This window comes from Dermacentor albipictus, chromosome 9 (assembly GCF_038994185.2).
Source record: "Dermacentor albipictus isolate Rhodes 1998 colony chromosome 9, USDA_Dalb.pri_finalv2, whole genome shotgun sequence".
NCBI lineage: Eukaryota > Metazoa > Arthropoda > Arachnida > Ixodida > Ixodidae > Dermacentor > Dermacentor albipictus.
Window position 1 is genome coordinate 21,539,050 of NC_091829.1, and position 23,376 is coordinate 21,562,425.

The following is a 23,376-nucleotide window of genomic DNA, read 5'->3' on the forward strand; positions in this document are numbered from 1 at the left end:
AAGGCGAAAAGAAACCTGGCAGACGAAAACCCAGGGTTGCCAAAGCAGACGACAAAATTTCGCACAACAGACAGACAATAAATAAAACCAAAGAGAAGCTGCAATCACTTATACAGAAGAAACTACCGTATAGGAGGACGAGAATGAGGCGAAGACCCACACATGAAGAGGAGACAAATATTAGGAAAATATTGCTAAACGGCGGCCCATCAAACAGCGTGAGCAAGAAAATAGACTCTGTTCTAAGCCCCCGGTAGGGTATATACGACGTTGTTTCAGGGCGTGTACGTCTCGTCGGCGTCGTCTCGCCGCGTAAGACAACAACGGTGGCCCACCGCAATCATATAGGACCAGAAGAAGCATGGCTATATACGCACTGTTTCTATCGTCTGCTCCCTCGGAGGACCTTCTGCAAACGTTTGCGTTAGCAGACGATAAAAGACTGCCTACCGCGGATGGGAAAGAAATTACATAGAGCAACAGCGTGCAGCAGCGTGCAGCTCTTCAGATACAGAAATAATAAAATGAAAGAAAACGCAAGAATATCGGATAAGGTACAGGCCAGTATAGGCTGTGCGTGCGCTGTGCAGTATAGGCTGTGCGTGCGAAATTCGTCTGCGCATGCGCCGATGACGCACACACGACATGATGTACCTTCGTAACACACACACACACAGAGAGAGAGAGAGAGAGCGACAGTAACGGGCAACAGATAACAAATAAAAAGAAAAACCTCCCAGCATATGAGCAAAAGACTTGCGAGCAGTCTGCAATGACACGCTCGGCATTTGCGCCATCGTCTGCCTCTAGAATTGAGCAGACGGAACAACGCGAGCTATCGTATAAATAAATAAATAAATAAATAAATAAATAAATAAATAAATAAATAAATAAATAAATAAATAAATAAATAAATAAATAACAAGGCTTAGAAACCACCCCGTTTTTCATAAGTGGCTCTGACAGAGAAGAGGGCGTAGTGCACACACAAAACACGACACGCGGGAGCGCGCTCCAGAAGATATACGATGCGTTATCAAAAGCGACAGTGGAAAATCGGGAGCCTCGTGCCCAGTCTGGCAAACTGTGCGCTGTACTGTCGTGTTGAGTTTACTCTTTTCAAAGGACAAAAAAGAAAAAGAAAGATAATCTAATACACGAACATGAAAAAGCAATTCTCGGCATCGTCTCGGACGTGACAGAGAACGACTAAAAGCATCAGACACACCTACTGTCGCGTCAGGTGCCACACTTGTGCCCTGAATATATTTCGATGCACCTGTCAGTGTAAGCGCCTGTTGGTATGTGTGTATGTGACTTTCCAATTGGCGCTTTTTAACGTTCTTTTCTCGGTTCAGAGAAACATACGAGACATTCTTTCTCATGACACCTTATTTTTTTTCCACCAATGAGCAGATATTTTTCGCTGCGACAAATTAACTATTATTGTATAGCTTTAGGCTTCGTGATATTGCAATCAAAGAGGGTGTGTCCCGGTGTAGTGTTGTAACTACATGAGCGCGCTTTTATCACGGATAAGAAAGGGTTATAGCAACGAAAACGTAGAGTCATTTATACAGCTTGCTTCTTCTTAGCCTAAGCGCGGTTCATTCACTCCATAGATTCCTTTTTTATGAGACAGTGAGAAACACGAAACATTTTTTTTTGTGTAGTGCGCCAAAAACAGAAATAAAAGTATCCATCGTTCGTGCACTCGCCTCATGAACGGCGATGGCTACGAAGGGAATGCGAGCAGACGACAGCTATTGCAAAACCACAAGAACAATACAACTACAGCCAGACTACCTAACGTGCCGGACACATTTAACATATTTATGCGACGCAGCAATGTATCGACGGACAACTATGACGTGTCAGAAAAGAAAAAAAAAGGGCAGACAGCGCCCGTAGTCTGCTTGCATAACGCCGACCAGACGACACAAAACCGATACGCAGACACCTCTTGGAAAGCAGACAAGCGTCAATGGTTAGACACGCAAAAAGCTCACAAAAAAATACAGGCTTGTTCGTAAGGTGCGTGCCTCGATAGAAACACGTGTTCTGTGAACCGAATGATGTATGATGATGAGGCCATCTGAGAGTGGGGCATCATTCACGGCCGGCATGTTCGTTTTATAGCAGCCGCCCTAAATAGTCGTGGGATGAAAATATGAATACCTTTCAGCAGAGTAGGTAAATGCATAAATATCAAAAGCGGGCCTTCAAAAATCATCGACAATTTATTCGATATTTGCCGAGGCAGGCGGAAATCTGACGAAATACGGCGGAGCTGCAAGGAAGCATTCATACATGAGCAGCTTGCGTTATAGTGCTGAAAGGGGAAGAGTTACACGACGTTCGTTCTGCCTGAATATCTTGAGGACCGCTAGCACACCTTTATGAACCAGCAATGCATCTGTAGCACATCAATTTCTTTCTTTCTTTCTTTCTTTCTTTCTTTCTTTCTTTCTTTCTTTCTTTCTTTCTTTCTTTCTTTCTTTCTTTCTTTCTTTCTTTCTTTCTTTTAACAGCGGGGTACCTCATCTTCAACGCAGAACAAAAGATCAATTTAACAGCTTCCTATTTTCGATACTTCATCACTTGTTCGGAGCTTTGTCATCGGCTATGATTTTCGTGTTCCAGGCTGTTCAGTAGTCAGACATCTTTATCGTCGCAGTTAATAGACTACGAACAACGCTAGCTTTGGATGCCAATTTTAACAAAACAACTGTAAGCATAAACAGGCAAGAGCAGTCGAAGCATTGCGCACTTCTGTTAGTCCACTCTCCCGATACGAGCGCCAGAAACAAGCCCACCTCCAGCGGATTTGTGTGTTACCTATTCTGCACCAAACTCATTTTTGTTACACCGTCGTAGCTTCATCTAAGTTCCCGACATCGTTTTTTTTTTTTTTTACTCTTCCTGCTTCGTCTTTCAAGAGCAGTTCGTGGCTTCAATGTGTTATACCAACGAGAGATAACATCATGGATTTTTTTTTCATTAGGGTTATCACCTCCTTATCATCTTTTGAAGTGTGATCTGCCGCCATGTGAAAGACACGTCGTTTCCTTACGAAAGACAGGTCGTTTCCTTACCACCGCATCCCAACCATTTCGCTTACATATTCATCCCGGAAGTGAGTTCTTTTCTTCTTTCTTTCTGTCGTAGCAACTACCATGGAAAAAGTAACGACAAGAACGTTCGAATGAAGAGTACGTTTTTGCCGTGTTGTTATTGTCGCCTTAGTTATTACTGGTGTTGCCGCTGCTGATGCTGCCACTGCTGCAGCAGTGCGACCGATGCTGCCTCTAGACCTACAAAAGTGCGTGTCTAGAATGTTCTCTGTTCGCACCTAAAGAAGCAAGCAAGCCAGTCCGCAAACAAGCAAGCAAGCAAACAAGCAAGCAAGCAAGCAAGCAAGGAATTCGCCCCACGTTCGGCCTTAGATGCGAAGTGATAGCCAACAAGGGTGAAATTTGTTGCATCTGAGAGCGAAAGTTAAATTCTAGAGACTTGGAAGCGGAATATCGATTTAGGGCCTGCATATTGTTAAAAGAACATTAAAGAATTCGCATGGTCGAAAAAAAATAGACGCACGAGAACTATAAATTAATAGCTGTGCACCGAAACAGATATCGCGGTTCTGTAAACGGAATCCATTAGACCATTCAAAGCGGACAAATTCCATATGTCAATTTATATCTTATGCGAATTTGTTACGTTGTGTACAAGGGTTCTGCAAAAGGTTTATTTCCATATTACTGAACTTTTTTTAGATTCATGTGTAACATATGAATTTTCTCCGCTTTATATGCACCATCATATGCAATTTACAGAATTGTGATATCGTCTTTTTTTTTTGCCGAGTTAGAGTTGTAAAGTTCATAGTTTCGTTTTCTGAAAAATTTTGAATTTTGCAAGCTTTTAATAAAGAAATGACAATCTAAATAAAAAATTCGAAACCAAAAGTCACTAGATTTTAAGGTCTTCTTTTAACAGCAACACACCTCATCAAACTTCATCAAACGCACCATCAAACTGGTGCAGCGGTCGCCGAGAAAAACACATTCTCCTTTCACATGTATTTAGATAGGAACACCCGAGCTAAAGCTTCCTCTTAATGACAAATCAAGGACACGTTGAGCCTCCGAAGATTTCGGCCGGCGCCGAACCCTCGATAACAGAAGGCGGAAGTGGATGTGGAAAACCAGAGCTGCAGACGCAAGTTCCGGTGTAACGGTCAACTCTTGCAAGAAGAGGCGCAACAAAGGCCGTTGGGAGAAGGAACTACAAAAGAAGAAAAAAAGAATGAATGTAGAAGTACCAAGTGTCATCTGCGCGGTAAAGTGATCGTACTTCAGGGGCTCAATGAGGATCAACGGGGAGAAAAACGATATGGCAGAAGACCGTAGTAGACGACAGGGGCTGTTACGAAACCGAGCCTGGGTAATCGGAAAAACAGCTCTTTGAGCCTTTCCTCTCCCCAGAAAGAAAAAAAAGAAATGAAATAAATAAATGGATAAAGCCAAAGAAATCGGAAGCCAGGATAGCGGCGCACAACTTCTGGTAAAAACGCTGTTGGAACGGTCAACGGTAGATGTAGATGCAGATGTAGAGCATACACGTTAGTGGCACAAACTCACTCTGGGGGATTGGCGAAGAACCGGGTACTTAAGGAAAAAAAAACAATAAGAAAAAAAAAGAATTACAATATAACTGTAAACGAAACTGGTGAATTGACGACATTCCTGTTTTTTCTTTTCTTCTGTTTTGTTTTTCATCCGAAGCCATTGCAAAAAAAAAAAAACAGACGACAGACAGATGTTGCTGCAACGCCAGGCAAATACTATTTATCAGCTGTCTAAGGCCAAGATGCACTTCAAGAGTAAACAATAATACTTATGGTGAAATCTAACACGAGCAAGAAGCACGACCAAGATCGATGGCTATTAGCACCGCAACGAACGCCTAGTGACAGCAGACAAATACAAACGAAACAAAAAGAAAAGAAAAGAGAACAGGCGGGAATGAAATAAAACTTTCAAGAGCGTTCCAAAGCACTCCGCTTGTGGAGAAAGCTGCCGAAGCAGCTAGGAGTGGACTAAAATGACGTGACAGAGAATATGGGCGGGCAGACGAGAAGTAAATTCGTCGCAAAGTTTCCTTCCGGAAGAAGTGCATTCGACGCAGCATTCTTGGACGAAAAGAACAACGCGAGGACGTTTCGGTAGATCCAGCGGAAGAAGGAAATATACGGTAACGTGGAAGTACAGCTGTATCGCAACATTTTTCTTTCTTTTTACACCCCGGGTGGTGCAAGGAGATATTTGCTTAACAGTGGAATTTATAGTCGCAACAGTGACTAAATTATAGTCGTCTGCTCATTTTTAATGCAATTTATACCTCCTCTTTGGTGTTGACAAAAAGAAACGCAGAGCTAAGAAGGCGGGACCAAATAGTGTGACAAAACTCGCTCACTGACGCAACCACCATACCCAGACTCTTTCATTTCCCACGACACGGCATTTTTACATATGTATATCGACGAACCCTGGGGCCAGCTAACAGGGTTACATAAATAAATTAACATAAGCAAGAGGTTCACTCGGCCATTCCGGGCACGCTGGTGCAACTTTGTTCCACGTTCGACGTTCAAGCTCAGAACCCCTGCAAGAGCACTATGTGACATGATTGATTTTCACAGCGTCTAGTCACTGTTGGTCGACTATTTTCAGTAGAAGAGGCTCACACTGCCCATGAACTTAAGTAAGGACAATACATGGCAGCTTCCTGGAGCTCTCCGTGCAAGAAAATGACTCCGACACACAAAAGTACACCAAAATTGGTGACGTAACACAAACGTCGTAGGTACCACGTTTTGAGCGCGGAGTTTAGAAAATGAAAGTTTGTGTGCGCTATCGTCGGCCAACAATCAACATTTTCTCTCTTTCCTTTTTTTTTGCGAAAGGAAAGCACACAGCGTTCTGGCAGATAACGCTATCGACGTAAACAGCTTTCGCGTTACTGTTCATTGTCTCATTAACGAAGTATCGCGGTGGCACTCTGCACAATTGTTGCCTTCTGCTATCACAGAATGACAGCAAGAAAACGAATACTCATAGGCTCACCGTGAGCAGACGACAACAAAGGATTCGGGAGAGAGAAGAGCAAGGAACAATGGCAGGCGCTCGCTTGCGCTGGAATAATAGCCACACACAACACCAGAAACAGGCGCACGTACTACATTCGCACTATAGCCGCGCTAAAGCAGCGCGTGCGGCGGGCAGCGCGGAAATTAATCTCCACCAAGGTTCAAAGGCCACCAGCGGGGACGTCCCTTCCTCTCTGGAGAGACCGCGGGCCATTCAACGCAGACGGCTGTTTTCGCCGGCAAGCAGACGACACACCTCGAAAAGCACTAGCTGCTTCGCGCGCGTCGTCTGCAAAAAATATATCGCGACGTTGCGTACGCGTGCGCTTACAGGAGAAGCGATTTAGAAACAGGCGTGGCGAAAAGCGCGAAGCACCTTACGAACAGTCGCGCCTGGCAGCGAATATAACACGGCTCGCACAGAACGACGCGAGCGCGCAATGCTGGCGCGTGGTCTCACAACGCTGTGCACCGAGACAAAGTCACAGCCGTAGCCAGAGCCTAAATTGCTCCCCGTGTGCCACGCGGGACGTACACATCATGCATAATAAACGTGCACACGGTAAACGCGGGTTCAGACCAGACGAGCGTGTTATCAAGTTGAAACACATCGTAGGGGGAGCCACTTCGTGAGTCCAGTTCGTGTTCGCGTATGCGCTAAAGAACTGCACGTTCGTGTTACGTTGCTCGTTGAACGTCCGAATGAGGGGGTAAAGTACACACAAAAATTTCAAAATTTCTGAAGCGTTTTTGTGCGTACAATTATATAGTGTGCAGACCATGTCGGCTTATACAACAAGCGTGCGTGCGTGCATGTGTGTGTGTGTAAGTGTGAACATGTGTGTATATGCACGTACGGATGTTCGGCTGGAAATTATGAAATAAACCAGTGAACTGGGAGATAAATGTAGGTTGTCTTCTGAATGACGCAAGGTGAAAAAAAATACTAACAAGCAAATTCATCGTCCGTGTTCGCAATAATAATTGTCCACTGCAGGGCGAAGGCGGCTGTCAAATATGTATGCCCAATTTCCCATATCCAGCGCCAGCCGAACACGTTTTGCGCATGCATATAGTCGCCTGTCATCCTCGGCGACGTTACCCATTTTTTGTCACCCAGGCTAGTTTAACGGAACAAAAGAAAGGAAGATGGTATTAGAAGATAGAGGCACGGGCGCCAGTTCAAAACCGTCTAACACCATCAATCGAATCTAGGACTAAGAAAAAAAGCAAGCCGAACTACCTGACGTCGAACTAGCGGAAATGAACTGTGACGAATTTTTCAGCCAGACATCCCGACGAGAAAAAAAGAAAATCTAGAACAGGAAAAATATTGCAGACGTTTCAGGAAGCGTGCGCAATACTTTTTTCTGGTCATTTTAGTTTTCGGGAAGAGGATCGTGGCGCTCTACTCACCGTGTCCACATTTCTTTCTCCTCTCTTTTATTATGAGATGAAGAGCCCGAAGAGGAGAAGCGGTTTACGTGCTCTGCGACGAAGCAACGAGCAGATACCAGAAATTTTTCAAAAAAAAAAAAAACGGCGGCGCAAAGTTCCTCTCCCCCCCACCCCCGACCCCAACCTCCTCCTCCGTGCGAACAAAGGAACCTGCACCACAGTAACTACAAAGCGAGGAGAATTTAAGGCTACAGAATTGGGAGCCAAGCACTCTAGTCCTCAGTGTTCCCATTTTGCGCATGAGCAAAACATGAGTCCAAAACTTCGATTGTTCGCTGTATAATTTGAACGCTGCAGAGTTGAAAGCGATGAAACGGAACAATTTATTTTTCGCTCAAGGCATCTTTGCCTTGAAAGAACAGCGCATTTCACACTTCAAAGACACATCCCCTTCTTTAACCCTGTAATGCCAAGCGTACCATTTATGCCACCCTGGGTTTGAAGCTTCTGCAAACTGTTTTAAGATCTGGAAGCTTCACGCACAGCCTACACTATTGTTTCTGATACACTGGAGCAAGCTTTCCCTAGTTTAGGATGGCTCAGCAAACCAATTACTAATTATTAATTACTTCACTAGTTAGGGTTCCACTCAATCAAATAACCTTTCGTTGTTTTTTTTTGTTCAATCTCACTCTACGTGGCAAGAATAAAGATGAACATGCTGTTTTAATCTTCTGTGTGGAACCGTGTTTGGGCTTGACGGGTTGACGGGGAAAAACATCAAAATGGATTAAGTCTCACGCTAAACTTGAGCCTTCTGACCCTTTGCACTAAACGCATCACAGAAACACAAAACTGAAAATAAACAGCAATTTATACGTTAAAAATATTCTTGGGAAATTCCATCATTACTGTTGATTACTTGCAAAATAAGAAGGAAGACCGAACATCCCTTTCCTGAATTTCGCGCAAGAACAGCAGCACCAGTACGTGAGTCAGTGTGACGCCATCTTGTCAATCTAATCAAGCGATTGGGGAAGCTTTAGCGCCGAAAGAAAATTTTCGAACTTCCTAGGTTGAGTATTCGGTTGACTTAGCGATCCTTCTTTATCGATAAGCGATCGACGAACTGGGAGGAGACGTTCCCAAAATGTGCGACGATACAGGTAGCCGGTGCGCAGACATGAAGGGGTAGTCGACACCCGGTCTTTCGCTTTTGGGGAAATTTGCTGTCTTACCAAGACTCCGTTCGAAGTAAGAGATATCATTCTAACATAATATAGAATGCTTTCAACATTTCGAATTTGAATATTCTGAGGCAGCTTTGCACAATATTCCTCTTTACTGGCTCTTTAGTATTGAGACAGTGAACACTAGCTACAACTATGTCACTGCGATTTTCCGATCAATATAACAGCCCTGCTAGTGCCAGAAGGTAGTAAACCCTTGCAGAGGCAAGTTTTGCGAAAAACTGTAACTAAATATACACTATCTAGTTTGGAGAATGAAGTTAGGCTTACACACACACACACACACAGACACACACACACACACACACACACACACACACACACACACGCACACACACACACAAACGTGCGCGCGCGCACGCACAGAGAGAGAGAGAGAGAGAGAGAGAGAGAGAGAGAGGTAATACCGCCAGTTTTTTGTCGCAGGCACGCACTCTGTCTTTCCTCGCCTACTTTTGCATGCATCGGCTCTGTCGCACAACAACCCGGCCTTACAGAAATGCACGCTTTACAGAGCAAAAAAAGTAAGAAATAGATTATATCGCAAGACGCGAACCAACTCTGACACCAAGGATAACATAGGGAAAATTACTTGTGCTTATTAAATGAAATAAATGAACTATAAATAATGGAGATGGACGTGGATTAAGAAACAACTTGTTGCAGGTGGGGAACGATCCCACAACATTCGCGTGGGATCATTCCCCATTTGCAGCAAGTTGTTTCTTAATCCACTTTCATCTCCATTAATTTATAGTACCTTTATTTCATTTAATAGGCACAAGTAATTTTCCCTATGTTGTCCTTGCTGTCAGTGTTTGTTGGCTTCTTAAGATATGACTAATTAAATATCGGGCCCCTCGGTTAACCCCTTTTCTTCTCGTTCATTACATAACGCAGGTCTCGAATCCGGCAACATTGATGCCTTCCGGTAGCATGTGTGGGTTTATTGACCGGTTGCCTTCACCCTAAAAGATCACGTTCTCGTGACGCCTGCGGCAGAAAGGAAGTTCCACGTCCGCCGCCAAGGTCTGTGAGAGGTGGCGCTGGCTAACACTCCCAGGGTTCTACTAGGAAACATAAATACCCAAGAAAGCGGATGGGAAAACAGGGCCGCGGTAGTTCATTTGGTAGAGCATCACACGCGAAATACGAAGGTAGTGGTATCGTTCCCCACCTGCGGCAAATTGTTTTTTCATCCACTTTCATTTCCATTAATTTATCGTTTCTTTATTTCATTTATTAGGCACAAGTAATTTCCCCTGTGTTATCCTTCGTGTCAGAGTTTGTTGGTTTCTTATGATATGACTAATAAAAAATCGGGTCACCCAGTTAAAGCCCTATCTTCTCGTTCAGAAATAGATTAGGAATACGATGAAGCTGCCTTAAATATGTTCGCGCTCGCATAAAACTTTACTTACACGAGCATTTTAGCGCGACAGCGCTAAGGAGCCCGTGTCGCAGAAAATCCGGTGTCGGCGTCGGACGCCGTTTCGGCAAAACAATTTCGGAACCACACGTACCCAGGCCCTCCATGTGACGTAATAAATTTTCTGAACTAATTGAATTCCTCAAACTAAAATACGTGAAAAATAGTGAACTACGACTTACACAAAAAGTGCATATACGATGGCTCTCGGATTGTATTTGATTATACAAGAAAACATAGTTCTGTTACGGGAAAACTCAAAGAAATCCCCTTTCCAGCGTTTCTACAATTCCCAGACCGGCCGCGGCGTCTGCCATTTGCGCGCACGGGCCGATGGTGTCTTGGGAGTCACGGAGCGGCGCGGCTGCTTCGTTGCAACACCACCATCAAGACAGCCATCAAGAGGCCATGTAAGGTCGTTGTGAATGTTCGGCTTGATGAAGCTCATGTGTGCATTCTTTTTTCTTTGCTTAAGTGCGTGCTTGCTCGGCTTCTCTGAGGTCCACTCTGTCTTTGTGTATGTGTTGCATTGCGATGTTGTGCTGTTGGCTCGCACCCGGGCCGCTTCCAGAGAGCGCCTGCTTTGGAAAGGCGGTGGCCTGACGCTGTTCAGCGAAAAGGGGAGCGGCAGGGGTTCTCGGGCACTGGTTCTGGCGAGCGCCAAAAATCACGCAGGGAGCCGCTGTAGCGGCATCTGGAGAAGGGAGTCTTTGGGGAGTGTTGGGTCAGGCCGAGGCGGCGCGGGCGGCCCGGGTGGTCCGAGCGGCGGCCACCGCGGGTGCCACTTACGCAGCCCCTACACGTGGTCCCGCGGCTGGGGGTGAGAATGTGCGCGGCTGAGCGGGCAGTGTGAGCTGAGGCTTGAGAGACGACGGACCGATCTCGTCAAGTGCACGATCGGTCGACGGACTGCCCCGAGGCCTTTGCTCAGTCGCATTCGTTAACGTGAACTCGCTTTTCTCTCGGCAGTCTCAATTACCGCCTATTTAGTTCCGCCGCTAGCAGTGCCAAAATGCCACGTGAGAGAGGCTCTCAGAGGGCGACGTAATGCTGCCCACTTGCCCTATAGCTTCAGCGTAATGCGGGTGAAGCTCCCTTCTAGGCGCCACAAACGGCACAGAGATGCAGAAAGGGATTAGAAAGTATTAAGTAGAGCACAGTTCGCGTAGACGGAGCTCCAAGAGAAACACGCAGTGTTCCACTTATGCAAGGTTTCCGTTAAACGAAAGACATAAACGTATTAATGAATTCACTTACGTTAAGAAGCTGTACGTTGTAAGCATTAGTGAGCTAGAGGAAAATATACACTTAATACCGCTTCAGTTCTCGCGGCTTAGCGAGCCGAGATGTACGCGTGATAGGTTACCTATTAATGCTGCACAATGGTCACGGTCAAAAAAAAAAAGTGAGGCATTCCAACTCCATTTTCTTTTCCGGGTTTTTCAGTACTCTCACTGTGTACTGTAACGAGTCTTTCTAAACACCATCTTAATTGTAAATTCAACGTCGGCAGTAAGTCTGACGATGCCATCCACCGTAGATAGTATAAGTTATTTTCGCTATGGCGAATTTCATTGCTTCGATCGCGACGCAGAAGGGAACACGGGTGATTATGTTCTGCGCGAGCCGAACACCAACATCAAATCTACTCGGGCGGGGACCAATGGAATGCTTTCTTAACTCATTCACGGTATCAATCCACACGATTACAGGACAAGCACTGTTTTGTACGCGTTGTGACATCCGGCGAGGGCCTTAGCATTTCCGTCCGTTTCGCGCAACTGATGTTCACATACGAAAGTGTTCCGGGCGGCCAACGAAATTCAGTGCCTACTTTCTCACTTATCCGGCAGCTGATTGACTGATTCATGGGGTTTGACGGCACAACGCCATTACACTGACCATGAGAGAGGGTAGCATGTGAAAAAGCAACCAGTGTTTCTCTAACGCGCGCCGGTTGCTCAGTACACACAAGGGTAGGTTTTTTTCTCGCTTTCCTCTGACAATGAGATACCATATCATATCATATCATATCATATCATATCATTCTACCATATCATAATCATCCACCACCTACCTTTCCCTGTATTTCCCACTTCCCCATTCCCCAGTGAGGAGTAGCAGGCTAGAGGCACGCTCTCCAGGCCGACCTCTCCTCCTTTCTCTTCATTAAAATCTACTCCTCCTCCTCCTCCTCTGACAATAAGAACGCGACCCGAACGCTGCCCGAAATCGAACGGACTTAGTGGTGCGGATGTCACAGCGCCTGGGCAGCTGTTCAGTTTAAGCGAGATTCGTTTAACCGGAGAGTTCACTGCTCCTGCTCTCACCGCGTACGTATGTAGGTTCTTTGCAGCCGGCCTCAGGAAGTAATGCGACCCAGCGAATTGTGCGCGCATCTTCCGAGAGAACTGTATTATTCAGGGCCGCCCTGCTCAGTCGGTGCAAAAGAAACGACTCCGTCCGAACCAGCTCTCTTATAAGGACCGTGCTATAGGAGGCGGGCGGTAGGAGGGCTGAGGCGGTTGGGAGCTGGCAGGAACGCAGTAAATGTTCCGGTCACGTTTCCGTCGGCTGCGACGTAGCACAAAGAAAAAAAAAAGGGGGGGGGGGGTCAAAGCCGCATGCTTCGCCTTCCCAACTCTGTGCACCGAGGCGAAAGCCACAGGGTTCGTGTCCGCCAATCACCGATGATAGCCGGCTGCTTGTTCCATAGAGGCTGAAAAGGAGGGCTTGCCTAGTGTGCAATACTAACACTACCACGAAGACTTCTGCGAGCCCTCAGCGCGACCAGAAGCCAACAACGCTAGGAGGCCACGCTGGTTCAGCTAGTTCTTTCTTCCGGGTCCCTGACACGATGCACAGTTTTTGCTGTACTGCAAACACATGGTGCTGTGTAGTATAACTTCAAGGAAACAAGTGGATAGAGGAGGCAGAGAACGCCGCCATTCGAAAGGGGACTCGAGGTTAGACTGGGAAACAAAAGTGGCTTGCGATATTGAATGGCGAAGATCCTGGAGGAGGATAGTGAGTGCACTATGACTGCACCAGCTGCTACGAACCAACCCTACATATACCATATATATATATATATATATATATATATATATATATATATATATATATATATATATATATATATATATATATATATATATATATATATACTAAATTACCACTAAATTCAGTGAATCCTGCACCTTTACCTGCACTCCTGTTAAGAATAGTTAAACATGTCAGGCGCGTTTAAGTTGAGTCTCAGTTACAGCTCGCCGCAGTTGCACAACTTTGCAAGAAGAAAGACATCGACGAGGTTATCGACGAGGTTATGTTGTTAGCGGCGGTAACGTCATGTAACGCGGTTAGGTTTCTCTTACAACACATGTAGGAGGAGGAGTAGATTTTAATGAAGAGAAAGGATACGGGCAGTATTTGAGGCCCTGCTTGTCATTCTGTAGTAAGTAAGCAAACACAAAGGACGCAAGATTGCAATGTAAAAAAAAAAAAAAGCAGACGGAGGTATGAAAGTCGAAGAAGACCGTGGTAGACGGCACTACAAGTCAGCCTCCCAAGTAAGGAAGAAAGTCGTCGTTGTCAAGGAGCGAAGAATACGGCGAACGTCTGGGTAACCCAGAAGCGAGTCCAGAGCTGTGACATCCACTTTTCGAGTTTGCCCATTCATACGTCTCGCACCACCGACAACAGCGACGAAGACGCGATTACAACAACAGTCGCAACGGGGATGACGACGGCAACGACGACACACGACAACAGAGATTACCAGGCAACAACGACACCGATGACGATGGCAAGAGAGGAAAACAACAACTACAACAACTACCCCGACGACGGAGAGCAACGAAAAAGCGTCACCCATCTCCGACCTCACGCAGTCCGTCTGCTAATGGGCTATCGTCGTTCGCAATGGCTCTGAAACGGGATAGCAATAGGGGCTTGTTGGTACGGCATATCTTATTTTGTTATAGCGCAAGCTTGACAAGGACAAAAGAAGGCACATCTGACACACACAGCGCTACTTTCAACAACAGGTTTATTTCTCGTTCTCGTCGCTATATATACACCCTCGACCCGTCATACACCACGTGTAACATTTTTGGAAAAATAAACAAAAGATGTATACTGGGAACCACACGTAGGCTGTGCGTGTCAGATGTGCCTTCTTTTGTCCTTGTCAAGCTTGCGCTATAACAAAATAAGATATGCTGAAACGGGAGCCGTCGCCCCATACGAACCGACCCTGAAACGAGAGTATAGCAGTTTGGAAAGCTATCGTACAGGCCTAGCGCGCGAGGGCCGGACACTTCGCGTCGCACATCGGCTCCCTCCGCCTTTGCTTGTTTTCCTCCCGCAACGTCGATGTCGGGTGAAGACGACGCCCTAGAGGCACCGAGTAATTTCGAGCCCCCATAATGGAGCGCGGGCCCCTTTTTCGACAGCTGGTGGTGAGCGCTGAAAGGGAAAGTGCATCGGAAATGGGAAAAAACTCGTAGCGAAACGAGAAGCTAGAGGGGAGGGGGAGGGAGGGGTAAGGAGAGGCAAGTCTGTCTTTCAGAATGACCGCCGCAGGTTATCAATGCCGCCAGAGTAGGTGACAGGTTTCTTTGGAGCCAGAACAGTTGACACACCTTTTCGTCCCTTCAGTTTCCCTCTTTCTCTCCCTCTTTCTCTCCCTCTTTCTTTCTCTCTCTCTCTCTCTCTTTGCGCTCGAAGTGTTTTGCAAATAAGTGTGTTTGCGCGTGTGAACCCCCCAAGAAATATATATATATATATATATATATATATATATAAAGTATAACACGGAGCGGAAGTTGCAACATCACCCGGACAAGGCCTTAAATACACAAACTGGAAGCCGCACCACTCCTGCACGTTTATTTACTCTCACGAAGCGCGGCAGATTTCTAGAAGTGTTAAACCGGCCTATCCGGTCTTCTCGAAATAAGGAAGAGACTCGCGCAAATATCAATATATTATATATATAATATAATATAATAATAATATAATATAATATATAATATATAATATATAATATATAATATTATAATTTATTATATATTATTATATATAATTTATTTATTTATTTATTTATTTATTATATATAATTTATTTTATATATAATTTATTATATATAATTATAATATTATATTATATATAATATATATAATATATAATATAATATAATATATTATATAATATATAATATATATATTATATATATTATATATATATAATATATATATATATATATATATATATATATATATATATATATATATATATATATATATATATATATATATATATATATATATAAAGTATAACACGGAGCGGAAGTTGCAACATCACCCGGACAAGGCCTTAAATACACAAACTGGAAGCCGCACCACTCCTGCACGTTTATTTACTCTCACGAAGCGCGGCAGATTTCTAGAAGTGTTAAACCGGCCTATCCGGTCTTCTCGAAATAAGGAAGAGACTCGCGCAAATATCAAACTATAGCAGCAGACGTAAATTAAATCCCAACACAGCCGTCACCAGCTTCTTCTTCGATAAGTTTCATGATTACATTTCACTCGGCCTCAGACACCCCAACATGGACTTGAGTTGTTCGGACGAAGAGAGCTTGCTGTTCCCTCTTACACTGCTCTATGGAAGATACACTCACGATGACAAACAACCCCAGGTAACCATAAGCAACGCCAGATAGCTATACTGCGCAGGGGTGTACAGCACCTTGGCCGTAGAGCTTCCAAGAAAACTCACCAGAAGGAACTATGGCGCTAGTATCTAGGGGATCTGCAAGTGTACGTGGGTTCAGCCATCGTGGGGACGAGGGAGAGTAAATGGATTTGCGCTATACTTCGAGCTCCTGGACTGAAACGGCATTACGGTTTTGAAAATGAATAATTTTCGACAAATTTCGCAATGATTATGCATGCGCGCGCAAGCATTGCCGTCATCCATGGGTTCAGAAATGTTTGATTACTTGGAAATTTAGAAAGACGAAGCGTAATGAATAACGCCGCGCGAGAAAGTCTGAAGCGGCAAGCCCGAAGATTAGACAAACGCAAGCACTGCCTACTCATCATCCCCGTGGTAGAGTGTACTAGAATTGGGGAGCGGGCGGGGGGGGGGGGGTATTTCCTTTACAGGCCCAACTGGCAAAATTTTTATTTTATTCTTAAACGCGGCAGGTGCCGCGTCAACGAAGCGTGAGCTGGATTATGCGGAGAAGCGAAGATAACTCGCACTTCAAATCATGACGTGTACTTAGGTAAGCTAGCCGTTATTTGCTTCATAATTATTAGCTACCAGAGGCATTTCGAATATGAGCGACTGAGGTCGCACCTGCATGCTGTCTTCCCCGTGAACAAAAAACGAAAAATGAACAAACAAAAAAATAATCGCTCGTCTGTTGCAATCGTGTACCCGCACAAAACAGTATTATCGGATTTTCGCGTTGGCGACAAAGTTTCGTTTTCCTCGGATAAATGGCGTAATTTGGGAAATGCTTAATCGGAAGTTCAGCACAGGCATCGACTAACCGGATGAACACTGAACTTGTTCGACATCCACCGCGTGCTTTTAGACGTCCTACGGTGCGAAGTCTAGAGTGAAACTTCCCACAACCGCAGATAGAATATTAGTGCCCAGAATGTTGTCCGCGTATAAGATGGGAATCTCCCACACATAAATGAAACTCAAGAAGCGTGTACCAGCGAGTGTTGGGCTGCTGAGCACGAGGCCGCGGGATCGAATCGCGGCCACGGAGGCCGCATTTCGATGGGGGCGAAATGCGAAAACACCCGTGTACTTAGATGTAGGTGCACGTTAAAGAACTCCAGGTGGTCGAAATTTCCGGAGTCCTCCACTACGGCGTGCCTCATAATCAGAAAGTGGTTTTCGCACGTAAAACCAGATAACTGAATTATCTCGGCTGCGCACTGCAGGCATTAAGTTCGGTAATGCAACAGGCGAAAAATTACGTTAGACCGAGAAGAAGCCAAGAAAGGTAATCTGATTAAATGGTAACTTGCACATCAAAACAAAACGTATGAAAGGGCTGTTTGTCAGTATGAAAGGACGCAAACTGATGTAGCAAAATAGTAATGAGCTTCAGAGCGCCGATGGCGCCCTCTATATTTCAGATGCTAAACTTTAACCATAGTTATTTAACATGAAGACAGTATATACCCAGAAAAAAAAAAGGAAGCTCCCAGCGCCAGACATTTATCCCACCAACACGCCCAAACTTCTTCCCTGCGAGACATAACACGCAGAAGACCAAAGCTATATAGTCGGAACTCACAGTAAATAATTAAGCACGTCCGCGCGGAGGAATCGAAGAAGGTAAAAAAAAAAAAATGAGAGCAGCGTCAAATTTATGTTTGCGTCGATCGAAGTTATCAGCAGGATGAACGGAGTCCTAGGCGTGAGCGTAATAATAATAATAAAAAAAAACTAGCAGGAATAAAGCTTAAGCCAGATATTTTTTGATACGGTATGCTGCAGAGCTTATCCAGAACGAGTAATGGTGTTACCTTTGCTTGCGAGAGAAAGCTAGTCTTGGCGTTTGCCCCGGTTCTTGAAGCTGTTTCTTTTTTTTTTTTTGTATGAAGCCTCTTGTGCGTCATATAAGTCTCCCAAGTGTGTAGTTGTGCAAAATTTTACATGCGATAGCAAGTTATACTTAGTGTCCGCGGTGTTTGAGTCCCCTAGTTTAAATCTCTTGTGTGCGGTATGTCCAAAGCATACAAGAAAAAAAAGCGAGAAAGAAAAGCAAAACACTCTTCCCCTCCCCTCAAAAAAAAAGAAAAAGAAAGAAAGAAAATCCGCCTCGAATCCAGCCCCTGTGAGAGTGGATGTACAGCAAAGCTGTTGCCGACGTTAGACGTTTGCGCCTCAAGTGGCGACTGAGTTATTATTATTATTATTATTATTATTATTATTATTATTATTATTATTATTATTATTGTTGTTGTTGTTGTTGTTGTTGTTGTTGTTGTTGTTGTTGTTGTTGTTGTTGGTTCCGACAAAGAGAAACCACGAAGCCTCGCCATTTCCGCCTGAACGCCGCTGAAGATACGCATTTACAGCAAAACAGAACGGGCGGTTTCGATGATCACGAGACGGAGTTTCAAGTTAGCAAGTGCACCGCGGACATTACGGCATCGTTTTTTTTAATTGTTATTTTTCTTTTCCTTACAACTTCCTCATTTCTCCGTCTAATTTCCTTTCGCGATGCCGTTCCTGAGCAACGCATATTTTGTCTTTCGCATAATCAACGTTCTCCGAGGTCGCCAGTTTCTTCCAATAAAAGGAAAGAGAGAGAGAGAGAGAGAAAAAAAAACAAGAAGCAATGACATGTACTGCGACATGCAAACTAAAGGACCGAGTCTTTTATCAAACAAACATATACACACAAAAAAATGAAATAAAGAGGAACGAACATGTTTTCGCTCTTTCATTTACACGGTGGCTCAACCGACTAAATTAGCTAGGCGCCGTCTAAAGTAGATATGAAACGTGGCTCCGCGGAAGTTAAACGAACCCCGGGGGCAACGTGGCTGCGCTTACAATCGGAATACTAATGAAGCAGCCGGCTCATTTCGATGCGGTGGCGCAGGTGGAGAGAGGGAACGCGTGAGAGAAGAGGTCCAGCGCTACGGTTTGCCGATGTCGGCCCGGTGTATGGAGGAATAAAACTATAAAGCGCGCAACACTGCAAGGACGACCAAGGGCCTCCCTCATTCTCTGGTCTCCACGTGGGCACACTCGATTTAGTGAGGTCGTGAACGAGTGCAACGCAGTACTGACAGTGACTGAGCGAACTGAGTGACGAAATGATTGAATGAGTGAGTGAGTGAGTGAGTGAGTGAGTGAGTGAGTGAGTGAGTGAGTGAGTGAGTGAGTGAGTGAGTGAGTGAGTGAGTGAGTGAGTGAGTGAGTGAGTGAGTGAGTGGGGTGAGTTAGTGTGTGAGTGGGTAGAGTGAGTGAGTGGGGTGAGTGAGTGGGGTGAGTGAGTGGGTGGGTGAACGAGTGGGGCGAGTGAGTGATTGAGTGGGGTGAGTGAGTGGGGCGAGTGAGTGAATGAGTGTGGTGAGTGGGTGATTGAGTGAGTGAATGAGTGGGGTGAGTCGGTGAGTGAGTGAGTGAGTGAGTGAGTGAGTGAGTGAGTGAGTGAGTGAGTGAGTGAGTGAGTGAGTGAGTGAGTGAGTGAGTGAGTGAGTGAGTGAGTGAACGAACGAAAGAACGAACGTGTGCGCGTGTTATTGCGGTTGTGTTACTCGTTATTCATGTGTTGCTTTGCCGCAATGCAACTGCATAGACATTGCTGCGCGAGCACTCGTCACAAGCGTTCTTTTTTTTAAAACAACATTTTAGTACGGGCCATTCAAACGTTCAGGCACGGAAATTCACGCACAAGTACCTGAATTAAACATTATGGTTATTCTATCTGGGCAATGATTCTTTACTAAACTTCTATATAAGTCTGAAAGAAACTGTTGTCACGTACCGCCGCGGAGACGTACTCAAGATTGCTTTGTGTTCTCATATGCATTAAAGCGAAATAAAATTAGAATGACAGTGAACAACTGAACGAACGAACGAACGGACGGGGAGGGGGAACATGGTTTTCTTTTGTTTATGAACGGCTGCATCTGAGTGCGCAGACAAAGCATATAGTTAGCACGTATTCGTACGACTGCTGGCTTCCCATAAGCAGCCTATAAATGAGAGCACATGAATAATGTCGCTCACTTGGGATCCACCCACAATATGCTTTTTTTTTTTTAAATGCGTCTTCCACGCAGATAAAAGAAGCAACAGCAACAAAGAAATATATCGCCCGACTTTCGCGCTAATTATGGCGCCCCCGTGAGATACAAAGGCGGGCGCCAGGAGAAATTCACGTTCTGCATACGATCTAGCCACCGGGAAAAAAAAGACAACTACAATACAAGAACAACAGAAACGACCCGAAGCAGGCGTTGAGCAATGGACAGTGGCATCTGTTGACAAAGAGAAAAGCCGTATCATAAGCGCCGTTTGAATAACCGGAGTTCCATTTGCTTTTGACGACAAAAGAACTGCATTCAGACGGCGCCGCAGGGAAACGGCCCGAAGCGCTGCATTTAAATCACGGCCTCTTTCACGATTAAACGCGATGAATCCCGGTACAGCGGCAAACGAAGCGAGTTCGCAGCAGACGACAATGAGTTTCTGCAAGCGTACCGACGATTGCCAAAATATTGACGCTCGCCAGAGTGTGTGTGACCTTTCTATTATTCTTTTATCCATTTGTTTCCTCATGTAAATAGAGAGGATGAAAGCTCGCCACGAAATTCCTCGGTACTTGGGATCAATGAAATGCCTATGCAAAGCCGACACACAATAACAGAAAGCTTCTGCGCACGGCCTGCAGACATTTCCTTCCCGAAGTTTTCTAAGGAATTAGTAGCACACACAAAAAGAGACGGCTATGTGGATACATAATGCAAGTGTAGGTCAACCCACGTGGCTTACGGGCACTTGTGCTTGGCCTTTTCTAAAGCAGACGACGCACGCACATGCACAAACGGCAACGAGAAAAAGGGCAGAAGATTAGCAGACGTTGAAAGGAACTAAGCCTTTCGCTTCTCGGCTTAAACTCAAGCCTCGACTGCACCTTGAGTGCGAAAATGAGATACGTGTTCTTAAATAAGAAAGAAAGAAAGAAAGAAAGAAAGAAAGAAAGAAAGAAAGAAAGAAAGAAAGAAAGAAAGAAAGAAAGAAAGAAAGAAAGAAAGAAAGAAAGAAAGAAACGGGTGGAAGAAAGGGAACAAAACTCCTTTACTCAAAGCAGAAGTCCATCCGGGAAATCCGCGCTCTGTCTGGCGGCCTCCATATACGATATATCTGATGTTTTTTGACAGCGCTTGACAGACCATAACAGGAGACCAAACTCTGAATACGAGTGTTTAGATATTTGGTACCGAGTTGTGAAGAAGCGCTGTGTATATGGCCACTTATGATGATGCAGACGGCGACGACATCACTGTACGAAGTCCAAAAGGCACGTAAGGCACGATTCAACAGCACGCTCATCTTCCAGACGGTATTGGGAGGCTTTTGCTGCCGTACAAGCAGCAGTGCCATTGCATTATAGCTTAATGACAAGACAGAATCAAGAGCTATGTACAACCACTTCTGCGGATACATATGCTGTGAAACTGAGGGTTAATCAAAGTATGACAGCACGGTCGTACTCCCATGATCCGACTTTCAAATTACTGGACGCGAAATCTACGCCACTGAAACCTAAAAAGGGACCACTGAAGATAGACATTAATTTAATTTAGACTAGTAAAATATTTTCTGAAGGCACTATTATTATTCATTTTGAGGAAAGCGGCAGATTATAGTGTTGGAGAAATTAAATGCAAATTGGTCTTCCACCTAGCGCCAAAGCTCACGCTGATACCGTCACTGTGACGTCACGGATTTCAAGCAGGCACACACACACACACACACACACACACACACACACACACACACACACACACACACACACACACACACACACACACACACACACGCGCACATCGACACACACACACACACACACAAACGCGCACGCGTTAGGCATACGACGTTACACGGGCACATTGACGCCCACGTAAACAGCCTAAGCGAGCACACAGAGACAACAGAGCAAGACATACTACCGGTACGATGCCATTCTGTAGTCCAGGCACGACCACTTTTCGCGGTTGGCGAACCGGAGGCCAACGATAAAAGCCCGCCCCCTTCGCGAATGGTTTCCCACCGCGAATGCGCCCACTTAGCGCACGAGCGAACGGCGCGCCACCGTGCGTCGCACTTCTGACCTAGCGGCGGGAACCGAGCCCCCGCCATTGCGGTATACGATTGCGGCAAACAAAACGTCACAAAACAGGAGGGTGCGCCGCTACCGCGCCCGGGAAGCCGCTTAAGCAAATTAGACACTAATATCCCTTCTCTAAGGAAGTACATTATAAAAAAAAAATCTCGCGGCAAATGTTAATCGCTCCAAGCACGCGTGTGCGGTGTTTGTTCCGTCGCCCGCAAGGCACGACGTCCCGCCTGAGGCCGCGAAATGTGAAAGGGCGCGGAACGCGCGTGGCTCGTTCAATTATTCAGGCCGGGACCCATTGCGCTGCGACCTGTGTGCCCGGTCTGTATATATGTATATACTTGACCTATGGTGACCTCTAAAACGAAAGGTGGGGCATAGGGTGAACAAGGGTGCTCATCAATCTATCACGATAGGCTTTACACGAGACGCCAACCGAAATGTAGAACCCTACAGAATGTCGGCGGGCGAGGCGCGTCGTTTGCAAGATGTATGGATGAATATTAGAACATTCCCCTCGAAACTGCAGCTGCGGATGACACCAATTTTTTTTCTTTCTTTTTTCTACCGTTCTACCACTCTTATTATCACCGCTCGAGAGTGGCGCTTCGCGTTACCCAAATTATCGAAGCTGATAGAAATGTATATCACCCTAAAACATGTTCCGTCTGTTCCCCGGGCCGCGCCCTTGCACCGCCGATATTCTGGCCGTGTGTTACGATTCTCCAACGCCGATCCATTAAGATTCGCACTGTTATCCTTAAAGCACAGGGCGACCTGGGCACGGCTCCTGCGACCTCACTGACATCTGGATAGATAGTGCGACATGTCAACAAGATATGCCCCATGTTCTTGGTTTGTAGCCATGACATGTCCTTGGTCGTAACCATGTTATTTGTTTGAAACCATGGGGCATTATAAGGCCCCATCGTTTCTGCGCCATTTCCACATGCTATGTACGCATAGTCATTGACAAATTTTCTGCTATTATTATTATTATTATTATTATTATTATTATTATTATTTCATATGAGACAACACACATACAATGGACCGAGAGAAAAATAAGGAGATATTCGGTCGACAATTGCCACCGACAGGGCCACAACGCGTGACTACTCGTTAGGAAGAAGGGAATGCAGGAAAAAAAAAACTCCCTTCAGGTATTTTTATTTCTCGTCTTTATAGGGTTGATGCGTGCAGAAACATCAGCACATATGCTCTATAACATTCCATCGACACCGCAATGACG

The 23,376-nt window shown here is 45.2% G+C and overlaps 1 protein-coding gene across 7 annotated transcripts in view; it reads right to left on the minus strand.

Moving 5' to 3' along the window:
* The window catches only part of dop (microtubule-associated serine/threonine (MAST) protein kinase dop), a 288,167-nt gene that overhangs the window by 117,881 nt on the left and 146,910 nt on the right, over positions 1–23,376 (minus strand). The window contains exon 1 of one of the 7 annotated variants that reach the window (XM_070525728.1): positions 21,955–21,984. The exons of the other annotated variants lie outside the window; for them this stretch is intronic. The gene's annotated coding sequence lies outside the window, so the exon portion shown is untranslated. Of the gene's footprint in view, positions 1–21,954; positions 21,985–23,376 lie in introns of those variants that run through there. 7 annotated transcript variants of the gene reach the window in all.